General features: G+C 47.2%; 1 long non-coding RNA gene across 1 annotated transcript; it reads right to left on the bottom strand.

Moving 5' to 3' along the window:
* Positions 1-3,863: 3,863 nt before the first annotated feature.
* LOC131702155 (uncharacterized) lies at positions 3,864-6,764 on the bottom strand. The gene is made up of 3 exons (XR_009309314.1): positions 6,506-6,764; positions 6,045-6,110; positions 3,864-5,477 (listed from the first exon to the last, which is right to left on the bottom strand). It is a non-coding gene; the product is annotated as an uncharacterized LOC131702155 (long non-coding RNA).
* Positions 6,765-24,098: the final 17,334 nt, after the last annotated feature.

Genomic DNA, 24,098 nt, shown 5'->3' with positions numbered 1-24,098 from the left:
ATTGGATGATCTATTCCAAGTCATGTAAACACAGAAAAGTGTCGTTTTCAGAAAACCAATTTGCTGATTCAGTACCCGAATATGCCCTACATTCTTTTTCTAAAGACTTGATCTCATGTAACCGTAGTGAATGCGTGTCTGTGTACAATTGTTTAATTACCCAGCCAGGTTTAACACGTTAATTAATTCCGGGGAGTATAAAGGTGCTTGCTACGCGCTTATCGGTATGCAGCTGCAGTGTTTGGTTCTGAACTGAAGAGTTTACAATGGGGACGCGCGGTGTTCAGACAGCGCTTTCGCTCGCTTTGATTTTACTTGTGCAGCTCCACGGAGCTTTTGGATGGACCTGGCCGGATCAGCCGGTTTATAACCCAGTGCTGTTTACCGCGCCGAGAGCGGTATTTCAGCCGATGCCCACCCCTCTCTCCGTGCAGAGAGCTGACCTGTCGCTGTTGAATTCGGTCACCCTCGACTGCAGGAAAGACGCCATGGTCGTGACGGTGAACCGGGACTTGTTTGGGATCGGCTACCTGGTGAACAGCGCCGACTTGAGCGTGGGATCCGCGGGCTGCTCGGCCACCTCCTCCGAAAGCGTCGCAAACACGGTTTTGTTCAGCATCCAGCTCCAGGACTGCGGCAGCACTTTCCAGATAACCCTGCGTGTCGATCGCATTTATTAATGTGGTAGCCAGTAAAGTAAACTGTCAAGTGGGTAGCCCAGCTTTCCTTATTGCTTACACTGCAGTTACAGTAGTATGCACGTTTTATTAAAACACCAGAAGATCTGTTATTTGTAGCACTGTCTGTATATACTTACCTGCATGAAAACCTCAGTCAGGGTGTGAATTAAAATATTCTGGTCAGCAATATACAAACAATAGGATGTGTGGCCTACTTCAAGACAAAATTAGCCATTGTCTAATTTAGTTAGATTTCCCTAGACTATGTTGCAGTGGTTTAGATTTCCTCTGCACAACACAATGGGGTGTTCATACATGTGCACACTACTGTATATACCTACAGATTCAGTAGTGCATCCTGATGAGCTGGAGATAGTTTGTCCCTTTAAGGTATAAGGGATAGTGTTCCACTAATCCTAAATTCTGGTTACTTTCTCTTTGCAACGAGGGGCACAAAACCTGGTTTTAAAATGTGCTGCCAGGATGGATGTGGTCATCCAAATAGTCAGCTTCCTCCTTGTGATACTAGCCACACAAATGTAATAAGAACTGCAATTCCTTGTGTACCTTAAGGGGTTAAAGCACAAGACCACTTCACTTTTTTTATAATCAAGCACTGAAGGGTCACTTTTCAATTTCTCTCCCTAGGTATTCCCAGACTTCCTGAGGTACACAAACCATCTCTATTACAAGCCTGCCAGTGTTGGCATCATCACCAGGGTTAATATGGCTAATATCAGAACTTGGCATTTGTAAAGACCAGCTTCTCTTGTATTGGATGCTGAAGTGTCTTCAAATCATTTTTTAACCTTGATGCCCTGTCCCGTGGGTGTTCAATCAGTCCTGGAGGGCCATTCCATGTTTAACAGGTAAAACAGGGTCTGGGGGAGGTTTGATTAAACAATTCAGAATGGGGTTGGAACAAAGAGCAGGAGTGGAAGGGCCAGTGTTGGGCACCCCGCCCTGTCGCTGTTTCTTGTTGGATATCCTGTGTTTTTGCTTCATTGGGCGTGTCTTCAGATTCTATAGTCCTCAAAACTGAACAAAGATTTGATGTTTAGTCTAAATTTTATTTTTTACCCACAGGTGATATGCAATAGTCTGAGTGTTTGGAGCAGGGGTGGTTAAGGTTGTTCCTGTCGCTGTTGGTCTTTGTTCCAATCATGTACTGATCTGTAATTGAATTTATTAAACCTCCATCCAGACCCTGGAGTAGTTCATCTTAACTCTGGAGTGGAAGGGCCCCCCAGGACTGATTGGACACCCCTGGCATGGTGGGTTCATGCAGCCGTTTGTTACCTGTGCACAGTTCTCTGCCAGATCCCAGAGGATCACTCCAGTTAACTCTAGTCTTAAGATTTGGTAGTGCTTTTCTTTGCTGTAGTTCAGAGTAGAGGTGCTTATATAGTATGCTTAACCCTTTTAAGGTCGAAGCTTCAAGTCAGATGCTTACCTAGGACCAGAGTTTTCTGGTTGTACTGTAGCATCTTGGGATTGGGCGGGTTGTGTTTTTTACATTCTAAAGTACTTCATTTGTTCAACACTAGTGTTAAAATGTCATGTGTTCTGCTTGGAGATGCATTTATAATGTGGTCTTGACTGACCTGAGGGACCTTGCAGTACTTCCTGACAGTTTTGTTGAAACAATATTGATTGGGCAGAAAACACTCTGGTAAAAGCAAGGTTTTGAATGCAATGTCATAATATATACTGGGGGGGGGGGGGGGTCTTCATAAGCAGTAATGGACTTTAGGGGGGGGGGGGGGGGTGTGTTGGGTGTTTTTTTTTTTTTTTTTTTCATTAAAGACACTCGGCTAAAATCGTAAAGTATAAAAGTACAAACTTGGCAGCAGACTGTCTCTCTTTAGTGCGGATGCAAGAACTGTGTTGAGAATTTTAAGAAAACACATTTGAGAGGAAAAATGTTATGAGATTAATTTTCATAACTGAAGAGGTACCGGGGGGGCTGCGTCCCTGCAAGCCCCAGCACAAATGAAGCTACTGGACAGGCTCCATCATCGCTTACGTGACGCAGCTGAATGAACGGAAGAGGCGGGTTGGGGAATGACGTCATGTCTCTGATTATCCAGGTGTACCCGGAGGTGCTGGCCTTCCTGGGGGCTGTCGCACTCATTGAACTCCAGAGCCTCCTATTGCTTGTGGGGCCTACTACCCTGCAGTTAACACCGTGGCCAGGCCCTGCATTTATATATATATATATCACGGCTTGGAAAGATATTCTGAAAGTGTGTCCAGAAATAGGGCGTGGCTAGGCTTTCACGTTTTCTTTTTCAAACAGGATCTTCAATGCTGAAGTCTCGAACATACGATACTGCTTTGACAGGTTTCCTTCCAAATTAAACTTTGCATGGTTTTTTTTTTTTTTGTTTGTTTTTAACGTGAGGAGGCACTTTACCAAACCCTTTTAGTTGTACCATGTTTTGGCCGCGCATTTTCTATAGTGTGAGGAATGTGCTTGCTATGTCACATGCTCATGACAATGGAGTTAGAATTTGGAGTTTCCAAACTACATGGAAACCTGGCCATTGTGTACCACAGCCTTTAGTTTTTCAAAAAAATAAATGGGGATAATGATGTCAATTTAAACAATAATTTAGTTTTATTCAAAGACTAGGATTTCGATTTGTAATCACATAAGAATTTACGAGGGAGAGGAGGCCGTTCGGACCATCTATGCTGGTCCAGTTCCTAGTACTTGATTGATCTCAAAACTTTTAAAGGATCCAAATGATTCAGCAACAACATGACAAGGCAGCCCAGTCCATCCCCTCACCACTCTGTGTGAAGAAGCATCTCCTTCCATCTGTACTTAATCTGCAGTATCTCCACTTCATTTCCAACAGTGTCATCTGTTCCTGGTTTCTTAACTGTGCTTAAAGTATTGGTCAGGGTTAACTATATCAACTTCAATCACGTCCCCCTGATTCTCCTTTGTTCTTGTCTAAACAGATTCAGTTCTTTCAGCCTCTCTTTGTAGCTCATTCCTTTAAGCCCTGGGAATGGTTCTTTTAAACAGTCTGTTGCCACACAGCTGTGTCGTCTGGTCTAGGTCTTTGAGGAAGTCCAGTTTTCTGCCATTATTTTATTATTAATTTCTTAGCAGAAACCCTTATCCAGGGTTACTTACAATTATTATTATTATTTGTTTATTTAACAGACGCATTTATCCAAGGCGACTTACAGAGACTAGGGTGTGTGAACTATGCATCGGCTGCAGAGTCACCTACAATTACGTCTCGCCCGAAAGACGGAGCACAAGGAGGTTAAGTGACTTGCTCAGGGTCACACAATGAGTCAGTGGCTGAGGTGGGATTTGAACCAGGGACCTCCTGGTTACAAGCCCTTTTCTTTAACTACTGGACCACACAGCCTCCAATTGGTACAAGATATCAATTTTTTTTTTAAATACAATTACGTTACTTTTTACACATTATTTTTAAATACAATTACCCATTTATACAGTTGAGTTTTTACTGGAGCAATCTATAAAGCACGTTGCTCAAGGGTACAGCAGCAGTGTCCCCCCACCTGGGATTGAACCCGCGACCCTCTGGTCAAAAGTCCAGAACCCTAACCACTACTCCACAATGCCGCCCTATTTGCAACATAATCACGTTAAAAACTGTTTGATAGGGTTTAATTACCGGTGATTAAAAATCACATTTTAAAGACAGACCACATAGTATTTATACAAAAATGTATGCTTTAATTAAGTTAGAAGACTTACAAATGGAATAGACATAGATAGAAACAAGACTATTTTCATACAGTAACACTGAGCTATAAAGCACAATGTATTCAACAATATTAATCCTATGCACAACAGTGCTAATACAGTAATCAATATAATAATAAACAAGTTAAAACAAACACATCAAACAGTTAAACATGAGATTGTACATGTGTGTTGCAGTGCTGTGTGTGTGGTGCAGACACAGGTACTGTACATGGGTGTTGCAGTGCTGTGTGTGTGGTGCAGACACAGGTCCTGTACATGGGTGTTGCAGTGCTGTGTGTGTGGTGCAGACACAGGTACTGTACATGGGTGTTGCAGTGCTGTGTGTGTGGTGCAGACACAGGTACTGTACATGTGTGTTGCGGTGCTGTGTGTGTGGTGCAGACACAGGTACTGTACATGGGTGTTGCAGTGCTCTGGCAATTGTCGTTTTTTTATTTTTTTGTTCAATCTAATTTCAGGATTATTGTCACTGGGTTCACAGAACTTCTTCAATCAATATTTTGCACACACAAAAGCAACCAATCCCGTACCTGCAACGGCCGAGTCAGCCAATCGCAGCCTGTCAGCTCGACTGGAGCGCAGACAGCATGTTTCAACAACAACAAACCGAGACACACACAGTGAAGTAATATTGCTCCATTCAGATATCTGACACTGTTCAGATAGACTATAAACAGCTCTGATAAGTAAAAAAAGTGATTTGTTTCTCAATTATGTGTGTGAACCTTTATGAACATTTTTGGGACTATTTTCCTAAAGCTTCTCAGCAGAAGGGAACCTGACGAATCATTACAAGTTCAAGGTAAATATATTATTCTCCAGTCGGGGTCAGCTAGCAGACAGTAGAGCCTTCATGATCCGGCACTATCGCTTCATTATATACATGGCTGCAATCTGTTCTTTCTGGAAGGACTACATGAGCATAGTGAAAATGTTCTTGCCAAATCAAATGTATTCAATAAACATTTATAGAATTCATGTTTTCTTAATTCTTCTTTTCATTGGATGCCATGTTTATTCATATCTTATTAATGCTCCTGTTAAAATGAAATGGAATATGAAGTTAATATACTTGAAGGAAAAACAAAAAAACATTATCACTTTAAAAGTGCTTTTGATTAAAGAATCATTATATCTAATAGACACACAAGGACAGTGGCATCTGGCAGAAGACATCACAGTCTGAAATGGTGTTATTTACTGTTGATCTATTAAAAATAGGCCCTGGCTCAGCATTTAACCAGGACAGTTCTGCCATGTATTGCAGCATGCAAGCTTAAAAATAAAGTCACATGCACTGCTCCTTAAGCTAATATATGAAATTTACATTTGTTAAATTCAAAGTAGCTTAAAAATATTTAGATTTTACATATCTGTATGTTTTTGAAACTGTAAACTAGGCACACCTAGGAATAGATGACATTATGCTCAGGTACAGCAGGTTCACTACGCATTATTTTTCTGCAGAACTTGTGTAGATCAGGGAAACCTTTATTTTCACATTCCCTCTGGTCCAGAATTGATTTGCAGATTTGCAGGATCGTTGTTATGTAAGTAAGAAGATGGACATGCGTCTGGAACACTAATCTGACTAGTTAACCTACCTCATAGAGGGGGGACTCCAGAGAGCAAGCCTGTGCCAGCTTTGAACACATTTTGGTCTTCAGGACCTGAGAATTATAAAAGGGACAAATGAGCTAAGAATGAAAACACTTTACCTGTGAACTTCAACAGTCAACATCTCTAAAACTTTTTTTTCTAATAATTTAACATTTTTATCCTGGAAAACCCAATATTTGAAGCTGGTCTCATGTCTTTTAAAGCACTCCAAAACCATCCTTATCTTTTCTTGAATATAATGTGTAGGTCTGAATCTATCATCAACCAGTAATATACGTCTCATATTGATACCAGCAGTTACCAGTAATAAACTAGTGAGAAAGACATTTTCATTATGTTAACATATTATTCATTTTTCTTAAAATAAACAAATGCACTATAATGTTTTGTGAAGAATTATCTTCATTCATGAAAAAGTTAACTGTTTAAAACAATTGAAGCTTACCAGAATCATAATTAGTGGGACAGCCAAGATGGCTAAACCGCACATGACAATGATGGCAACAGCGAACCCAGGAAAGGGCCTTTGGGTGGTTGTATTGACTGCTGTTGCTGGAGGTTTGCCAGTTCCTGCTGTAGCAGGGGCCGCGGTTGCTGTTGCAGTAGTGGCTGTGGTTGCTGCTGTAGTTAGGGCCACATTTACTGCTGTAGTTGGGGCCGCGGTTGTTGCTGTAGTAGGGGGTGCAGTTGCTGCTGTAGTTGGGGTAGCGTTTGCTGCTGTAGTTGGGGCCGTGGTTGCTGCTGTAGTAGGGGCTGCGGTTGCTGCTGTAGTTGAGGCCACGGTTGCTGCTGGAGTAGGAGCTGTGATTGCTGCTGTAGTTGGGGCCGCGGTTGCTGCTGTAGTTGGGGCAACGGTTGCTGCTGTAGTAGGGGGTGCAGTTGCTGCTGTAGTAGGGGGTGCAGTTGCTGCTGTAGTTGGGGCCGTGGTTGCTGCTGTAGTAGGGGATGCGGTTGCTGCTGTAGTTGAGGCCACGGTTGCTGCTGTAGTAGGGGCTGCGTTTGCTGCTGTAGTTGAGGCCACAGTTCCTGCTGTAGTAGGGGCTGCGTTTGCTGCTGTAGTTGGGGCCGCAGTTGCTGCTGTAGTAGGGGCTATGGTTGTGGCTGTGGTTGCTGCTGTAGTAGGGGCTGTGGTTGCTGCTGTAGTAGGGGCTGTGGTTGCTGCTGTAGTTGAGGCCACAGTTGCTGCTGTAGTAGGGGCTGTGGTTGCTGCTGTAGTTGGGACTGTGGTAGCAGCTGTAGTAGGGGCTGTGGTTGCCGCTGTAGTAGGGGCTGTGGTTGCCGCTGTAGTAGGGGCTGTGGTTGCTGCTGTAGTTGGCGCTGTGGTTGCTGCTGTAGTAGGGGCTGTGGTTGCGGCTGTGGTTGCTGCTGTTGTAGGGGCTGTGGTTGCTGCTGTTGTAGGGGCTGTGGTTGCCGCTGTTGTAGGGGCTGTGGTTGCCGCTGTTGTAGGGGCTGTGGTTGCCGCTGTTGTAGGAGCTGTGGTTGCCGCTGTAGTAGGGGCTGTGGTTGCCGCTGTAGTAGGGGCTGTGGTTGCCGCTGTAGTAGCCGCTGTAGTTGGGGCCACAGTTGCTGCTGTAGTAGGGGCCGTGGTTACGGCTGTAGTAGGGGCTGTGGTTGCTGCTGTAGTAGGGGCTGTGGTTACGGCTGTAGTAGGGGCTGTGGTTGATGCTGTAGTAAGGGCCATGGTTGCTGCTGTAGTAGGGGCTGTGGTTACAGCTGTAGTAGGGGCTGTGGTTGATGCTGTAGTAAGGGCCGTGGTTGCTGCTGTAGTAAGGGCCGTGGTTGCTGCTGTAGTAAGGGCCATGGTTGCTGCTGTAGTAGGGGCTGTGGTTGCTGCTGTAGTTGAGGCTGTGGTTGCCGCTGTTGTAGGGGCTGTGGTTGCAGCTGTAGTAGGGGCTGTGGTTGCCGCTGTAGTAGGGGCTGTGGTTGGGGCCACAGTTGCTGCTGTAATAGGGGCCGTGGTTACGGCTGTAGTAGGGGCTGTGGTTGCTGCTGTAGTAGGGGCTGTGGTTACGGCTGTAGTAGGGGCTGTGGTTGATGCTGTGGTAAGGGCCGTGGTTGATGCTGTGGTAAGGCCCGTGGTTGCTGCTGTAGTAAGTGTCGTGGTTGCTGCTGTAGTAGGGGCTGTGGTTGCTGCTGTAGTTGAGGCTGTGGTTGCCGCTGTTGTAGGGGCTGTGGTTACAGCTGTAGTAGGGGCTGTGGTTGCCGCTGTAGTAGGGGCTGTGGTTGGGGCCACAGTTGCTGCTGTAGTAGGGGCCGTGGTTACGGCTGTAGTAGGGGCTGTGGTTGCTGCTGTAGTAGCCGCTGTGGTTGATGCTGTGATAAGGGCCGTGGTTGATGCTGTGGTAAGGGCCGTGGTTGCTGCTGTAGTAAGGGCTGTGGTTGCTGCTGTAGTAGGGGCCGTGGTTGCTGCTGTAGTTGAGGCTGTGGTTGCCGTTGTTGTAGGGGCTGTGGTTGCCGCTGTTGTTGGGGCTGTGGTTGCCGCTGTAGTAGGGGCTGTGGTTGCAGCTGTAGTAGGGGCTGTGGTTGCCGCTGTAGTAGGGGCTGTGGTTGCTGCTGTAGTAGGCGCAGTGGTTGCTGCTGTAGTAGGGGCTGTGGTTGCGGCTGTGGTTGCTGCTGTTGTAGGGGCTGTGGTTGCTGCTGTTGTAGGGGCTGTGGTTGCCGCTGTAGTAGCCGCTGTAGTTGGGGCCACAGTTGCTGCTGTAGTAGGGGCCGTGGTTACGGCTGTAGTAGGGGCTGTGGTTACGGCTGTAGTAGGGGCTGTGGTTGATGCTGTAGTAGGGGCCGTGGTTGCTGCTGTAGTAGGGGCTGTGTTTGCTGCTGTAGTAGGGGCTGTGGTTGCTGCTGTAGTAGGGGCTGTGGTTGCTGCTGTAGTTGGGGCTGTGGTTGCTGCTGTAGTAGGGGCTGTGGTTGCTGCTGTAGTAGGGGCCGTGGTTACGGCTGTAGTTGGGGCCGCGGTTGCTGCTGTAGTAGGGGCTGTGGTTGCGGCTGTGGTTGCTGCTGTTGTAGGGGCAGTGGTTGCCGCTGTTGTAGGGGCTGTGGTTGCCGCTGTTGTAGGGGCTGTGGTTGCCGCTGTTGTAGGGGCTGTGGTTGCCGCTGTTGTAGGGGCTGTGGTTGCCGCTGTTGTAGGAGCTGTGATTGCCGCTGTGGTTGCCGCTGTAGTAGGGGCTGTGGTTGCCGCTGTAGTAGGGGCTGTGGTTGCCGCTGTAGTAGGGGCTGTTGTTGGGGCCACAGTTGCTGCTGTAGTAGGGGCCGTGGTTACGGCTGTAGTAGGGGCTGTGGTTGCTGCTGTAGTAGGGGCTGTGGTTACGGCTGTAGTAGGGGCTGTGGTTGATGCTGTAGTAAGGGCCGTGGTTGCTGCTGTAGTAAGGGCCGTGGTTGCTGCTGTAGTAGGGGCCGTGGTTGCTGCTGTAGTAGGGGCCGTGGTTGCTGCTGTAGTAGCGGCTGTGGTTGCTGCTGTAGTTGAGGCTGTGGTTGCCGCTGTTGTAGGGGCTGTGGTTGCCGCTGTTGTAGGGGCTGTGCTTGCCGCTGTAGTAGGGGCTGTGGTTGCCGCTGTAGTAGGGGCTGTGGTTGCCGCTGTAGTAGGGGCTGTGGTTGCCGCTGTAGTTGGCGCTGTGGTTGCTGCTGTAGTAGGGGCTGTGGTTGCGGCTGTGGTTGCTGCTGTTGTAGGGGCTGTGGTTGCTGCTGTAGTAGGGGCCGTGGTTGCTGCTGTAGTAGGGGCCGTGGTTGCTGCTGTAGTAGGGGCCGTGGTTGCTGCTGTAGTAGCCGCTGTAGTTGGGGCCACGGTTGCTGCTGTAGTAGGGGCCGTGGTTACGGCTGTAGTAGGGGCTGTGGTTGCTGCTGTAGTTGAGGCTGTGGTTGCCGCTGTTGTAGGGGCTGTGGTTGCCGCTGTTGTAGGGGCTGTGGTTGCCGCTGTTGTAGGGGCTGTGGTTGCCGCTGTTGTAGGGGCTGTGGTTGCCGCTGTTGTAGGGGCTGTGGTTGCCGCTGTAGTAGGGGCTGTGGTTGCTGCTGTTGTAGGGGCTGTGGTTGCCGCTGTAGTAGTCGCTGTGGTTGCAGCTGTTTTAGGGGCTGTGGTTGCCGCTGTAGTAGGGGCTGTGGTTGCCGCTGTGGTTGCCGCTGTTGTAGGGGCTGTGGTTGCCGCTGTTGTAGGGGATGTGGTTGCCGCTGTTGTAGGGGCTGTGGTTGCCGCTGTAGTTGGCGCTGTGGTTGCTGCTGTAGTAGGGGCTGTGGTTGCGGCTGTGGTTGCTGCTGTTGTAGGGGCTGTGGTTGCTGCTGTAGTAGGGGCCGTGGTTGCTGCTGTAGTAGGGGCCGTGGTTGCTGCTGTAGTAGGGGCCGTGGTTGCTGCTGTAGTAGCCGCTGTAGTTGGGGCCACGGTTGCTGCTGTAGTAGGGGCCGTGGTTACGGCTGTAGTAGGGGCTGTGGTTGCTGCTGTAGTTGAGGCTGTGGTTGCCGCTGTTGTAGGGGCTGTGGTTGCCGCTGTTGTAGGGGCTGTGGTTGCCGCTGTTGTAGGGGCTGTGGTTGCCGCTGTTGTAGGGGCTGTGGTTGCCGCTGTTGTAGGGGCTGTGGTTGCCGCTGTAGTAGGGGCTGTGGTTGCTGCTGTTGTAGGGGCTGTGGTTGCCGCTGTAGTAGTCGCTGTGGTTGCAGCTGTTTTAGGGGCTGTGGTTGCCGCTGTAGTAGGGGCTGTGGTTGCCGCTGTGGTTGCCGCTGTTGTAGGGGCTGTGGTTGCCGCTGTTGTAGGGGATGTGGTTGCCGCTGTTGTAGGGGCTGTGGTTGCCGCTGTTGTAGGGGCTGTGGTTGCCGCTGTTGTAGGGGCTGTGGTTGCCGCTGTGGTTGCCGCTGTAGTAGGGGCTGTGGTTGCCGCTGTAGTAGGGGCTGTTGTTGCTGCTGTAGTAGGGGCTGTTGTTGGGGCCACAGTTGCTGCTGTAGTAGGGGCCGTGGTTACGGCTGTAGTAGGGGCTGTGGTTGCTGCTGTAGTAGGGGCTGTGGTTACGGCTGTAGTAGGGGCTGTGGTTGATGCTGTAGTAAGGGCTGTGGTTGCGGCTGTGGTTGCTGCTGTTGTAGGGGCTGTGGTTGCCGCTGTTGTAGGGGCTGTGGTTGCTGCTGTTGTAGGGGCTGTGGTTGCCGCTGTAGTAGGGGCTGTGGTTGCCGCTGTAGGAGGGGCTGTGGTTGCCACTGTAGTAGGGGCTGTGGTTGCCGCTGTTGTAGGAGCTGTAGTTGGCGCTGTGGTTGCTGCTGTAGTAGGGGCTGTAGTTGCACTTGTGGTTGCTGCTGTTGTAGGGGCTGTGGTTGCCGCTGTTGTAGGGGCTGTGGTTTCCGCTGTTGTAGGAGCTGTGGTTGCCGCTGTTGTAGGAGCTGTGATTGCCGCTGTGGTTGCCGCTGTAGTAGGGGCTGTGGTTGCCGCTGTAGTAGGGGCTGTGGTTGACGCTGTAGTAGGGGCTGTTGTTGGGGCCACAGTTGCTGCTGTAGTAGGGGCCGTGGTTACGGCTGTAGTAGGGGCTGTGGTTGCTGCTGTAGTAGGGGCTGTGGTTACGGCTGTAGTAGGGGCTGTGGTTGATGCTGTAGTAAGGGCCGTGGTTGCTGCTGTAGTAAGGGCCGTGGTTGCTGCTGTAGTAGGGGCCGTGGTTGCTGCTGTAGTAGGGGCCGTGGTTGCTGCTGTAGTAGCGGCTGTGGTTGCTGCTGTAGTTGAGGCTGTGGTTGCCACTGTTGTAGGGGCTGTGGTTGCCGCTGTTGTAGGGGCTGTGGTTGCCGCTGTTGTAGGGGCTGTGGTTGCCGCTGTAGTAGGGGCTGTGGTTGCTGCTGTAGTTGGCGCTGTGGTTGCTGCTGTAGTAGGGGCTGTGGTTGCGGCTGTGGTTGCTGCTGTTGTAGGGGCTGTGGTTGCTGCTGTTGTAGGCGTTGTGGTTGCCGCTGTTGTAGGGGCTGTGGTTGCCGCTGTTGTAGGAGCTGTGGTTGCCGCTGTTGTAGGGGCTGTGGTTGCCGCTGTTGTAGGGGCTGTGGTTGCCGCTGTTGTAGGAGCTGTGGTTGCCGCTGTGGTTGCCGCTGTAGTAGGGGCTGTGGTTGCCGCTGTAGTAGGGGCTGTGGTTTCTGCTGTAGTAGCCGCTGTAGTTGGGGCCACAGTTGCTGCTGTAGTAGCCGCTGTAGTTGGGGCCACAGTTGCTGCTGTAGTAGGGGCTGTGGTTACGGCTGTAGTAGGGGCTGTGGTTGCGGCTGTAGTAGGGGCTGTGGTTGCGGCTGTTGTAGGGGCCGTGGTTGCTGCTGTGGTTGGGGCTGTGGTTGCTGCTGTGGTTGGAGCTGTGGTTGCTGCTGTGGTTGCCGCTGTAGTAGGGGCTGTGGTTGCCGCTGTACTAGGGGCTGTGGTTGCTGCTGTAGTAGGGGCTGTAGTAGGGGCCGTGGTTGCCGCTGTAGTAGGGGCCGTGGTTGCTGCTGTAGTAGGGACTGTGGTTGCTGCTGTAGTAGGGGCTGTGGTTGCTGCTGTAGTTGAGGCTGTGGTTGCCGCTGTTGTAGGGGCTGTGGTTGCCGCTGTTGTCGGGGCTATGGTTGCCGCTGTAGTAGGGGCTGTGGTTGCCGCTGTAGTTGGCGCTGTGGTTGCGGCTGTAGTAGGGGCTGTGGTTGCGGCTGTAGTAGGGGCTGTGGTTGCGGCTGTAGTAGGGGCTGTGGTTGCGGCTGTTGTAGGGGCCGTGGTTGCTGCTGTGGTTGGGGCTGTGGTTGCTGCTGTGGTTGGAGCTGTGGTTGCTGCTGTAGTAGGGGCCGTGGTTGCTGCTGTAGTAGGGGCCGTGGTTGCTGCTGTAGTTGAGGCTGTGGTTGCCGCTGTTGTAGGGGCTGTGGTTGCCGCTGTTGTAGGGGCTGTGGTTGCCGCTGTTGTAGGGGCTGTGGTTGCCGCTGTTGTAGGGGCTGTGGTTGCTGCTGTAGTTGGCGCTGTGGTTGCTGCTGTAGTAGGGGCTGTGGTTGCCGCTGTTGTAGGGGCTGTGGTTGCCGCTGTTGTAGGGGCTGTGGTTGCCGCTGTTGTAGGGGCTGTGGTTTCCGCTGTTGTAGGGGCTGTGTTTGCCGCTGTTGTAGGGGCTGTGGTTGCCGCTGTGGTTGCCGCTGTAGTAGGGGCTGTGGTTGCCGCTGTACTAGGGGCTGTGGTTGCCGCTGTACTAGGGGCTGTGGTTGCTGCTGTAGTAGCCGCTGTAGTTGGGGCCACAGTTGCTGCTGTAGTAGGGGCTGTAGTTGCTGCTGTAGTTGAGGCTGTGGTTGCTGCTGTAGTTGAGGCTGTGGTTGCTGCTGTAGTAGGGGCTGTGGTTGCGGCTGTGGTTGCTGCTGTTGTAGGGGCTGTGGTTGCTGCTGTAGTAGGCGCTGTGGTTGCCGCTGTAGTAGGGGCTGTGGTTGCCGCTGTTGTAGGGGCTGTGGTTGCCGCTGTTGTAGGGGCTGTGTTTGCCGCTGTTGTAGGAGCTGTGGTTGCCGCTGTGGTTGCCGCTGTAGTAGCGGCTGTGGTTGCCGCTGTTGTAGGGGCTGTGGTTGCCGCTGTAGTAGGGGCTGTGGTTGCCGCTGTAGTAGGGGCTGTGGTTGCTGCTGTAGTTGGCGCTGTGGTTGCTGCTGTAGCAGGGGCTGTGGTTGCGGCTGTGGTTGCTGCTGTTGTAGGGGCTGTGGTTGCTGCTGTTGTAGGGGCTGTGGTTGCTGCTGTAGTAGGGGCTGTGGTTGCTGCTGTAGTAGGGGCTGTGGTTGCTGCTGTAGTTGGGGCCGCAGTTGCTACTGTAGTAGGGGTTGTGGTTGCTGCTGTAGTTGGGGCCGTGGTTGCTGCTGTAGTAGGGGCCAGAGTTGCTACTGTAGTAGGGGCCACAGTTGCTACTGTAGTAGGGGCCATGGTTGCTGGTGTAGTAGGGTCTGTGGTTGCTGCTGCAGTAGAGGCTGTGGTTGCTGGTGTTGTGGAGGCCACAGTTGCTGCTGTAGTGAGGGCCCCATTTTGTCCGTAAACTGCACACCAACTGTATGCTGTATAAATAAATCCATAATAAAAAACTGAAGGTAAACACTTGTGTCCTTTCATAATAGTTATATAAGTGTAAGAACAGCCATCTGATGAGCATTTAACTAAAGTATATATTACCCTTTAAAAAAATGGTATTAGAACATTAGAAAATGTTTCTAATGTTCTACAAATATTGCTGCTGTTGGTTCAACTGTCAGCACTACCATTAAAGATATGCTAATGTTTTCAAAAGGCTGCTAGTGCTGAAGTATAGCTTTTTGATATTATAAGAACATAAAAACATTCAAGAACGACAGAAGTCTGTTCAGCACATATGGTTCCTATGGTAACCCATTCCATACTCTCTATCTCCACTTTATTTCCAACTATGCTCCCTGGTTCTGGTTTCTGTACTGTGCTCAAAGTATTTTCTCAGATCCTTTCAAAAGACTTCAATCATGCTCCCCTTAATTCCCCTTAATTTTTCTTTGTTTCAGGCTAAATAAATGCACCCTGAACTAGAAAAGATGTCAGGGTTCTAAGCATTTTAATTAACCCAGTGGTTAATTAAACCCCACCCCCGCTCTAGATGGGGGCGTATTTCGGGGTCCTAACATATACATTACAAACTTTGAATGCAGCATCGTTCAAATACACGAGTTGCCTCACCAGACCAAAGATGTAATTCCTGTGCAATTTCTCTTGAGTATGATAAAATGCTTGTGCATGTACTTGTGCTAATGGTGGCACCACAGTAAAGCTGAGCTGCCAATATATATGAAATCAATAGAAATTCAGGGCTGGTTTTTACACAACAGTGAAGGAATTGGAAACAAATTAAACCTACCTATCAGAATGACAAGCGCTTTCAATTGTCGCAGCTGCATTCTGGTTGCTGTGATTTACCTGCTCACCAGAAATCTAGAAAGAAGGAGACAATGATATTATTCGAGTTTACCATGGCAGGATGAACACATATAATATTAGTAAATATTAGAGGCACACCCTGTAGAAAAATACTTTCTATTCAACTCCCTAGCCTATGGGCAGATATACACAAAGTCATGAATCAGAGAGAGCTGACTCAATAAAAGAGCAAAACCTGCAGTCCTGTTTATCGCATAGGTCCCATAATGAAAATCTCTCTTCTCTAATTTAAGTGCCAACTGTTCAGACTTCCAAAGAATGTAAGCTTTCCACACACAGTACCAAATGATTTAGCTTAAATATTTAATTTATGGTGACATTTAAAGAAAAATCTATTTACAAAATGAAGACAGCGTATTCATTGTATAATATATTATCATATTATTACATCATAATCTAAATTATTATTATTATTATTATTACAGTTAAATACATTTAAAAAGACACACACTGTTAGATGTTAGATATTCTTCACTTTGATACAGAAAAGGGTTCCATTTTAATAGCACAAAAGAAACTTAATAAATTCAGTGACAAATTTGATTTTCAACTGTCCTCAATGAGCAGACGTTTAGGAGAAATGTAAGTTTCTTTTGGTATTTCTCAGTTTAGCACTAATGGAGGCTGTATGGTCCAGAGGTTAAAGAAACGGGCTTGTAACCACGAGTTCCCCGGTTCAAATCCCACCTCAGCCACTGACTCATTGTGTGACTGAGCAAGTCACTTCACCTCCTAGTGCTCCGTCTTTTGGGTGAGACGTAATTGTAAGTGACTCTGCACCTGATGCATAGTTCACACACCCTAGTCTCTGTAAGTCGCCTTGGATAAAGGCGTCTGCTAAATAAACAAATAATAATGAGCAGACGTTTAGGAGAAATTTAAGTTTCTTTTGGTATTTCTCAGTTTAGCACTAATGGGTGTGGTCATGGATAACAGCAGTATTGAGATACATTGAATTAACCAGACCACATATATTGTTAAAATGTGTTTTGTGAAAAACAAAATATGGGGTTGGATTCCTGTTAACACTTTCACTGTTTCATTTATTAACACCTATAACTGTACACACACTGGGATCTATTGTAATGATCTACACAGTGATCACTCTTATTGTAATGATCTACACAGTGATCGCTCTTATTGTAATGATCTACACAGTGATCGCTCTTATTGTAATGATCTACACAGTGATCACTCTTATTGTAATGATCTACACAGTGATCGCTCTTTCACAATTTCAAACATGAGAAAATAGAAAATACTGATCCCTCGTAATGAATTAAAACGGTTGTTCATCTGTGTAGGAATAAATGCTACACTGTGTGGCAGACATTTTCTTTCTAAATTATTTAGAATCCTTTCACCAAAAATACATTATTTGAACACAATAAAATAATGTTAAGTGTGTTTTAATATATATTTTGATATCAATGAAACTGTTCTGGGCTGTTAGACAATAGTAGCATTATAAACGGTTTCAAAAATACAAGCAACTGTGTTTAATTAACCCGTTAAGTACCAAATTACAATTTATTTAACTAAATCAGAACAAACTCTATGCATGTAATTTGATACATTACATTTAGACTTAACTGTTGTGGTTAACACAATTAGATTCAGTTATCATAACTATATCATTAAAGAGAAGATTAAACTAGCAGGTAGATGCCAGTTAAAAATGTTAGAGTGGCACTGAATGGGTTAATAAAAGGAGACTTTGAAAAAATGTGTTTCAATAAGTTAAGCATTAAAGCATTTAAATAATAAATGATTGTGTTACTGACCTGCTTTTTGAAAGGGTTTTGTAAAGTGTCCCGGGTCCTTTGTTCTTGCTTGGCAGTACAATCCCAAAGTCTTGTCGATAGAGCGGGCGATGCACTTCACCACTAAGTGTCGATATTAGTGAGATAACTGATCTACTCATTCAGTTGTCTTTATATTTAAAGACAGACAAGTGATGACAACAAATGACGTTGAAAGCATAACAACAATAACATGAATGTGCAACCTTTGAGTCACTGCTGCACCCAGACTAGCACAGAGCCTGTTATTCTGTACTTGTATATTTTCTGTGTGCGGTGTATAGTATGTGTAAAGCATGCATGACAATAACCAACCCTTAAGATTCCAAGGGTGAATAGTAATAGTATGAGGAATGAAGGGTCTTTTCTTGTAAGGCTCCATCTGTCAGAGAAGGTAGGGCTCTTACTGCTTTTAAATCAAGACACATGTTTACAAACTAGCCGCCTTCTCATAGATTTTTATTCTATAATATTGTATTACTTGTACTGTAACACTTGAAATGTATTTGCTTATGATTGTAAGTCGCCCTGGATAAGGGCGTCTGCTAAGAAATAAATAATAATAATAATAAAATATAACTGCTTTTTGTTGTCCTTTCAGTTTCAAAAGTTAATGTTCCTACTATGTTGTTTTTATTGATATTTTTGTATGAACTGGCTTTCTTTCTGTTACCAAACGTTGTATTTACTATCTTATTACAATGGATTGGTTTTTAACTTCGTGCAAAGCACCTTGGGGTCCATGTAACGTCAGGTGCTATATAAATGTGAATAAATAAATAAATAAATAAATAAATAAATAAATAAATATGTCCCATTGTAGGAGGTGAAGAAGTGAATGGCCAAACAGCAAGTACAACAACACTGTTGCAGCAGCAAAGGTCATTCAAAATGATCTAGACAGCATTCAGAACTGGGCAGACACATGGCAAATTACATTTAATAGAGAAAAGTGTAAAGTACTGCACACAGACAATAAAAATGTGCATTATAAATATCATATGGGAGATACTGTACTGAAATTCAAGAAGGAATCTATGAAAAAGACCTAGGAGTTTATGTTGACTCAGAAATGTCTTCATCTTGACAGTGTGGGGAAGCTATAAAATAGGTCAACAAGATGCTTGGATATATTGTGAAAAGTTTTGAATTTAAATCAAGGTAAGTAATGTTAAAACTTTACAATGAATTAGTAAGACCTCACCTAGAATATTGTGTTCAGTTCTGGTCACCTCGTTACAAAAAGGATATTGCTGCTCTAGAAAGAGTGCAAAGAAGAGCAACCAGAATTACCCCGGGTTTAAAAGGCATGTCGTATGTAGACAGGCTAAAAGAATTGAATCTGTTCAGTCTTGAACAAAGAAGACTACACAGTGATCTGATTCAAGCATTCAAAATCCTAAAAGGTATAGACAATGTCGACCCAGGGGACTTTTTTGACTGAAAAAAGAAACAAGGACCAGGGGTCACAAATGGAGATTAGATAAAGGGGCTTTTTTTACACAGAGAATTGTGATGGTCTGGAACCAACTCCCCAGTAATGTTGTTAAAGCTGACACCCTGGGATCCTTCAAGAAGCTGCTTGATGAGATTCTGGGATCAATAAGCTACTAACAACCAAACAAGCAAGATGGGCCGAATGGCCTCCTCTCATTTGTAAACTTTCTTATGTGCTTATACAGTTCCAAAACGTCCGTATTTAATAACAAGAAATAATAAATCCACCCCATATACCAGCAATGGTATGAGGGTTTATACGGCAGGTTTACAGTCTCCCACCAAAGAATACAAACACAATCCTAATCCAGCAATTTCACCTTTGTGCACGGAAGAGTAGTCCGGGGTGTGGGCTGCGCTTGTGCTGTGCTGTGCAGAGGTAGTGGTGCTCCCGGGTGTATGTGCTGTGCTTTGCAGAGGTAGTGGTGCTCCCGGGTGTATGGGCTGGCTGTGCAGAGGTAGTGGTGCTCCCGGGTGTATGGGCTGGCTGCGCTTGTGCTGTGCTGTGCAGAGGTAGTGGTGCTCCCGGGTGTATGGGCTGGCTGCGCTTGTGCTGTGCAGAGGTAGTGGTGCTCCCGGGTGTATGTGCTGTGCTTTGCAGAGGTAGTGGTGCTCCCGGGTGTATGTGCTTGCTGTGCAGAGGTAATGGTGCTCCCGGGTGTATGTGCTGGCTGCGCTTGTGCTGTGCTGTGCAGAGGTAGTGGTGCTCCCGGGTGTATGTGCTGGCTGTGCTTGTGCTGTGCAGAGGTAGTGGTGCTCCCGGGTGTATGTGCTGGCTGTGCTTGTGCTGTGCAGAGGTAGTGGTGCTCCCGGGTGTATGGGCTGGCTGCGCTTGTGCTGTGCTGTGCAGAGGTAGTGGTGCTCCTGGGTGTATGTGCTGGCTGCGCTTGTGCTGTGATGTGCAGAGGTAGTGGTGCTCCCGGGTGTATGGGCTGGCTGCGCTTGTGCTGTGCTTTGCAGAGGTAGTGGTGCTCCCGGGTGTATGTGCTTGCTGTGCTTGTGCTGTGCTGTGCAGAGGTAGTGGTGCTCCCGGGTGTATGTGCTGGCTGTGCAGAGGTAGTGGTGCTCCCGGGTGTATGGGCTGGCTGCGCTTGTGCTGTGCAGAGGTAGTGGTGCTCCCAGGTGTATGTGCTGGCTGTGCAGAGGTAGTGGTGCTCCCAGGTGTATGTGCTGGCTGTGCAGAGGTAGTGGTGCTCCCGGGTGTATGGGCTGGCTGCGCTTGTGCTGTGCAGAGGTAGTGGTGCTCCCAGGTGTATGTGCTGGCTGTGCAGAGGTAGTGGTGCTCCCAGGTGTATGTGCTGGCTGTGCAGAGGTAGTGGTGCTCCCAGGTGTATGTGCTGGCTGTGCAGAGGTAGTGGTGCTCCCGGGTGTATGTGCTGGCTGTGCAGAGGTAGTGGTGCTCCCAGGTGTATGTGCTGGCTGTGCAGAGGTAGTGGTGCTCCCATTTGTATGTGCTGGCTGTGCAGAGGTAGTGGTGCTCCCGGGTGTATGGGCTGGCTGTGCTTGTGCTGTGCAGAGGTAGTGGTGCTCCCAGGTGTATGGGCTGGCTGTGCAGAGGTAGTGTTGCTCCCGGGTGTATGTGCTTACTGTGCTGTGCAGAGGTAGTGGTGCTCCCGGGTGTATGTGCTTGCTGTGCTTGTGCTGTGCTGTGCAGAGGTAGTGGTGCTCCCGGGTGTATGGGCTGGCTGCGCTTGTGCTGTGCAGAGGTAGTGGTGCTCCCAGGTGTATGTGCTGGCTGTGCAGAGGTAGTGGTGCTCCCAGGTGTATGTGCTGGCTGTGCAGAGGTAGTGGTGCTCCCGGGTGTATGTGCTTACTGTGCTGTGCAGAGGTAGTGGTGCTCCCGGGTGTATGTGCTGGCTGTGCAGAGGTAGTGGTGCTCCCAGGTGTATGTGCTGGCTGTGCAGAGGTAGTGGTGCTCCCGGGTGTATGTGCTTACTGTGCTGTGCAGAGGTAGTGGTGCTCCCGGGTGTATGTGCTTGCTGTGCTTGTGCTGTGCTGTGCAGAGGTAGTGGTGCTCCCGGGTGTATGGGCTGGCTGTGTGGTCTCACCTGACTTGATTTTCGGGATCGCCGCCTCCACTAAAGCCTGGATATTAGAGGCTACTGGCTTTACCCGACCATTACCCATGATATAGCCAAGATATTGGGTCTCTTTCTTGCCAAATGCACACTTACCTAGATTAGCCATTGCTTCCCTCAGAGACTGAAACTCTAACAATATGCTCTTTCCAGGTAGGGCTAAAAACCAACACATCAAAATATCGGCTGCATATGTCTGATCTGGGTAGAGGACCGGTCCATCAGTCTCTGGAAGGTCGCTGGGGCTCCATGCAGTCCAAACGGCATGGTCTGAAAATGGAACAGCCCATCTGGGGTAGAGAAAGTGGTTTTCTCTTGTGAGCTCTGAGTCAGTATATCCAAAGTCTAGATACACCTTGACTTACCCTATCAAGGAGTTCATCCATTCGGGGCACATAGTATGCATCAAACTTAGAGATCAGATTCACCTTATGAAAATCCACAGAAAGGAGTGGAGAGGTCCTTTTTAGGCACCATCACTATAGGACTGCACCACTCGCTCCGGGATGAATGACTCCCAGATTGAGCATTGCTCCCACCTTGCGGACTGCATCCCGGCAACTTTCTGGGATCCGGTACGGTCTCTCCCTGTCCTTGACACCTGGTGGAGTAATAACAGCATGTTCTACCAGGTAGGCAATTTTTAGTGTCCCTTTTCAGTACCTGTCCCCATGTAGGGAGAGCATCGCTATCCCTGAAAAAGGCTGCTCAGTCACTGTGGCAATGTGCCCCGTCCCTGTGTGCATTTGTATGTTGCGTGCGTGTGTTAATGTTGGTGTATAGATTGGTACACGGGATATAAACGGGTCTGTGTTTCACGTATATTTAAAAAGTGTATATTTGTATTTAGGCACGGGATTGCACATCACGCACGTGCATTTAAAATATAATATGTGAACACGGGGTTTCACGTAATGAATTCACGTGCTGGGATTCAAGTGAATAATTAATTAGTAATTGAATCCCAGCACAACAGTATATATAGAGACACGTAGCACTCAGTCGGGGTTGGGTGTTCGGAAGAGGAGAACGGGTGAGAGAGAAAGGAGTTAAAATAAGTGATATAATTATAAGTGTTTTGTACTCACCGTGTTTGTTTGTCTCCGTTTCACCTGTGTGTTAGTGTCTAGTCGTTTTGTTTGTCTATTTATTTTGGCTACCAGTGCCGTGTCCTGTGTTTGTCTGTTCCAACCTTTTATTTTGTTATTAAACGCTGAGTGCAGCCATTGCACTCAGCTCATCACAACCACCGTCTCTGTCTGTGTATTTCCTGTCTGGTCTGACGCCACCCACTCTGGCCGTCTTTGTGACAGTCACCCATGCAGGATACAGGTGCCACATCTACCCCAGTCTGTGGCAAACAACCATCACACATGGGCTGCCTGCGTGCAGGTTTGTGGCTAAAGACTCCTGGCAGCACTTGCTAAAGACTCACCACAGGACTTGAAGGAATTGGGTCACTGTACTTAGTCACTTGGCGCTTCTGAATTGCCTGCACGTGAGTGGATCACAGTGAGAAAGGTTTGTGCAATCCCGATCCCACTCTTTCATCCATGCACACCATTTGCTGACTGGTGCAAGAGCTGCCACAAGTTTAGCAGTGTGCATGAATGCATGTTTTATATTGGAGTGGCCTTCTAGGTAGTTTGCCAACCCAAGACTCAAGAGCACTACCTGCCCGCACTATTTAACCCATAGCTGGAGCATGGTTGACAAGATGCCAGGGCATGTCCACTCGTCGGTGGGCTTGTCTCTGGGGTCCCCTGCAGTTTAGCCTGGGACTGTAAGGTCCTAGTTGCCTGTGTGGTGCCAAGAAGAGGCACTGCAGAAGTCTTGGTGGCGGAGAGGCTATATACTGGCAAAGGAAAGCTTATGTGCTTGGCTTCCTCTTTCAACAAACAGCTAGCCAGCGGCAGCTATATTGCTGCACAAGACGCATCACGTACCCTATGGCAATAACCATCAACACACATATAGTGATTCTAGGTTATTTTAACCACTGCTTTCTGTATTTAGCTTACTGTTGAGGTCCTATTGTATAATGATAATAAACGTAGGCTATGGTACATTTTTTACACATACTAACCTTTATCCATAACTTCAAAACACTCAATCGTAATTCTAAAATAAAACTAATCAACTTCAAGTAAACAAATGAATATGTCACGTTTCAGCTAGTCCCTGCTAGTAATTTAGTAATGTGTGATTCATGTTCTAAATATATTTGAAACATCACAACAAAACATGTCTAATAACTGAATACAACTGTTCAAAACGACAGTAACCATAATACACTATTAATATCATTTCTAGGCGTTTCTCTGATGTTTCTGGGATTTGTAGGTAAGAGTCAGATAGAATAATATTGTTGGGTGTGGACTTCTCCATTCCTTGTGTTTCCTGACATCAGACCGTGACGTTAACACCTTGTGAAGACACAGCAGGAACGACTAAAGACAATGTGAGCTTGTCATTTACACCCTGCACAGGGGAACAGCAAGAATATCATTCACTACAGTAGTTGACACTTATAGCTTCCATTTCTACATGTCTAAATGCTGCATAGTAATGTCCTATGTAATGGTGCTATAAATAACCACTATCTTCTTCATTAACATGCTGTATCTCAACCGTAACAAACATTCTTACTGTTTATACTTTGAAACAAACATAAAAAAAACTGGCATAGGGAATTGTGATTATAATATGTTGTGTTTCATATTATGTTACCAAACTAATCCCAGGACTTAAAGAAGTGAATTTATTTAGTCTGGAACAAATTAGAGGAGGTGTGATTGCAGTCTTTAAAATAAACGCAGTACTGAAATGAGGACCAGGGGACACAGCTGGAAATGAAGTGGAGATAGAGGGTATGGAATGGGCTGCCTAGTCATGATGTTCTATTTTGGGTATTACACTAGCTCCTCTCATTCATAAAGGTTCTTGTGTTCTTATGTTCGTGGTCAACGTATGGAGTATTTGTAGTTTTATTTATATGTCACTATCCAAACTTATAAAAGGTTGAAAACAACCATCTAGAGAACCACTTCAATTGTGATTAATCTTGCTAGCAATCTTCTTTCTCTCAAATTATTAAGTGTAACATAGTCTGAGGGTATAGACCGTAGAGACATTCTGTCTGTCTGACCATCTGTCTGTATATCACACTTACATTTATCAAGAAAACCACTTCATGAAACTTGCAAAGGACATTCTTTTTCCTCAGTTAGTAAGAGTTATCAGAATGTGAAGTTTGCATACCTGTGTCTCCATCTTTGTGTCTGTGAGAGGGGCGTGGGTGATTCACTGAACACACAGGAGTCAAATCATGTCTGAAACACCACGCAGGCTCTCAAGCTTTGTGGGATACAAGTGGCAGGGATACTCTGGCGACACTTTGGGTTGATATCAACAATGGTATCCCCCTCAGTGGTTTGTACACACATAGGTGCAGAAATAATAGTTCATAATCAAAAGGAGAAATAAAAAAGGAAAACAAACACTGTAAATAAAACTAGAAAGAAAAGTGCTGCTTTAAGCAGAGTCCGCAGGGTCTCGCAGCCTGAAAAAAAAGACAAGAGTGATTCATACAGGCTTTCAGGGGCATCTAGCTTGAAGCAATACATGAACAAGCCACTCCTTTCTTGGTGTGTCTTACTCTTTTGTATGTGAAATGTTATGGTATCATTTGAGAGGACAGAAATATATGGGTCAGACAGAGTTGAAACAAGAACAACAAGTAGTACATTCAGATCATCTTAAGAATTCAAAAAATGCTGAACCTTGTCTACT

The sequence above is a fragment of the Acipenser ruthenus genome, chromosome 29, assembly GCF_902713425.1.
Source record: "Acipenser ruthenus chromosome 29, fAciRut3.2 maternal haplotype, whole genome shotgun sequence".
Taxonomy (NCBI): domain Eukaryota; kingdom Metazoa; phylum Chordata; class Actinopteri; order Acipenseriformes; family Acipenseridae; genus Acipenser; species Acipenser ruthenus.
This window is presented reverse-complemented; position numbering and strand designations above follow the sequence as displayed.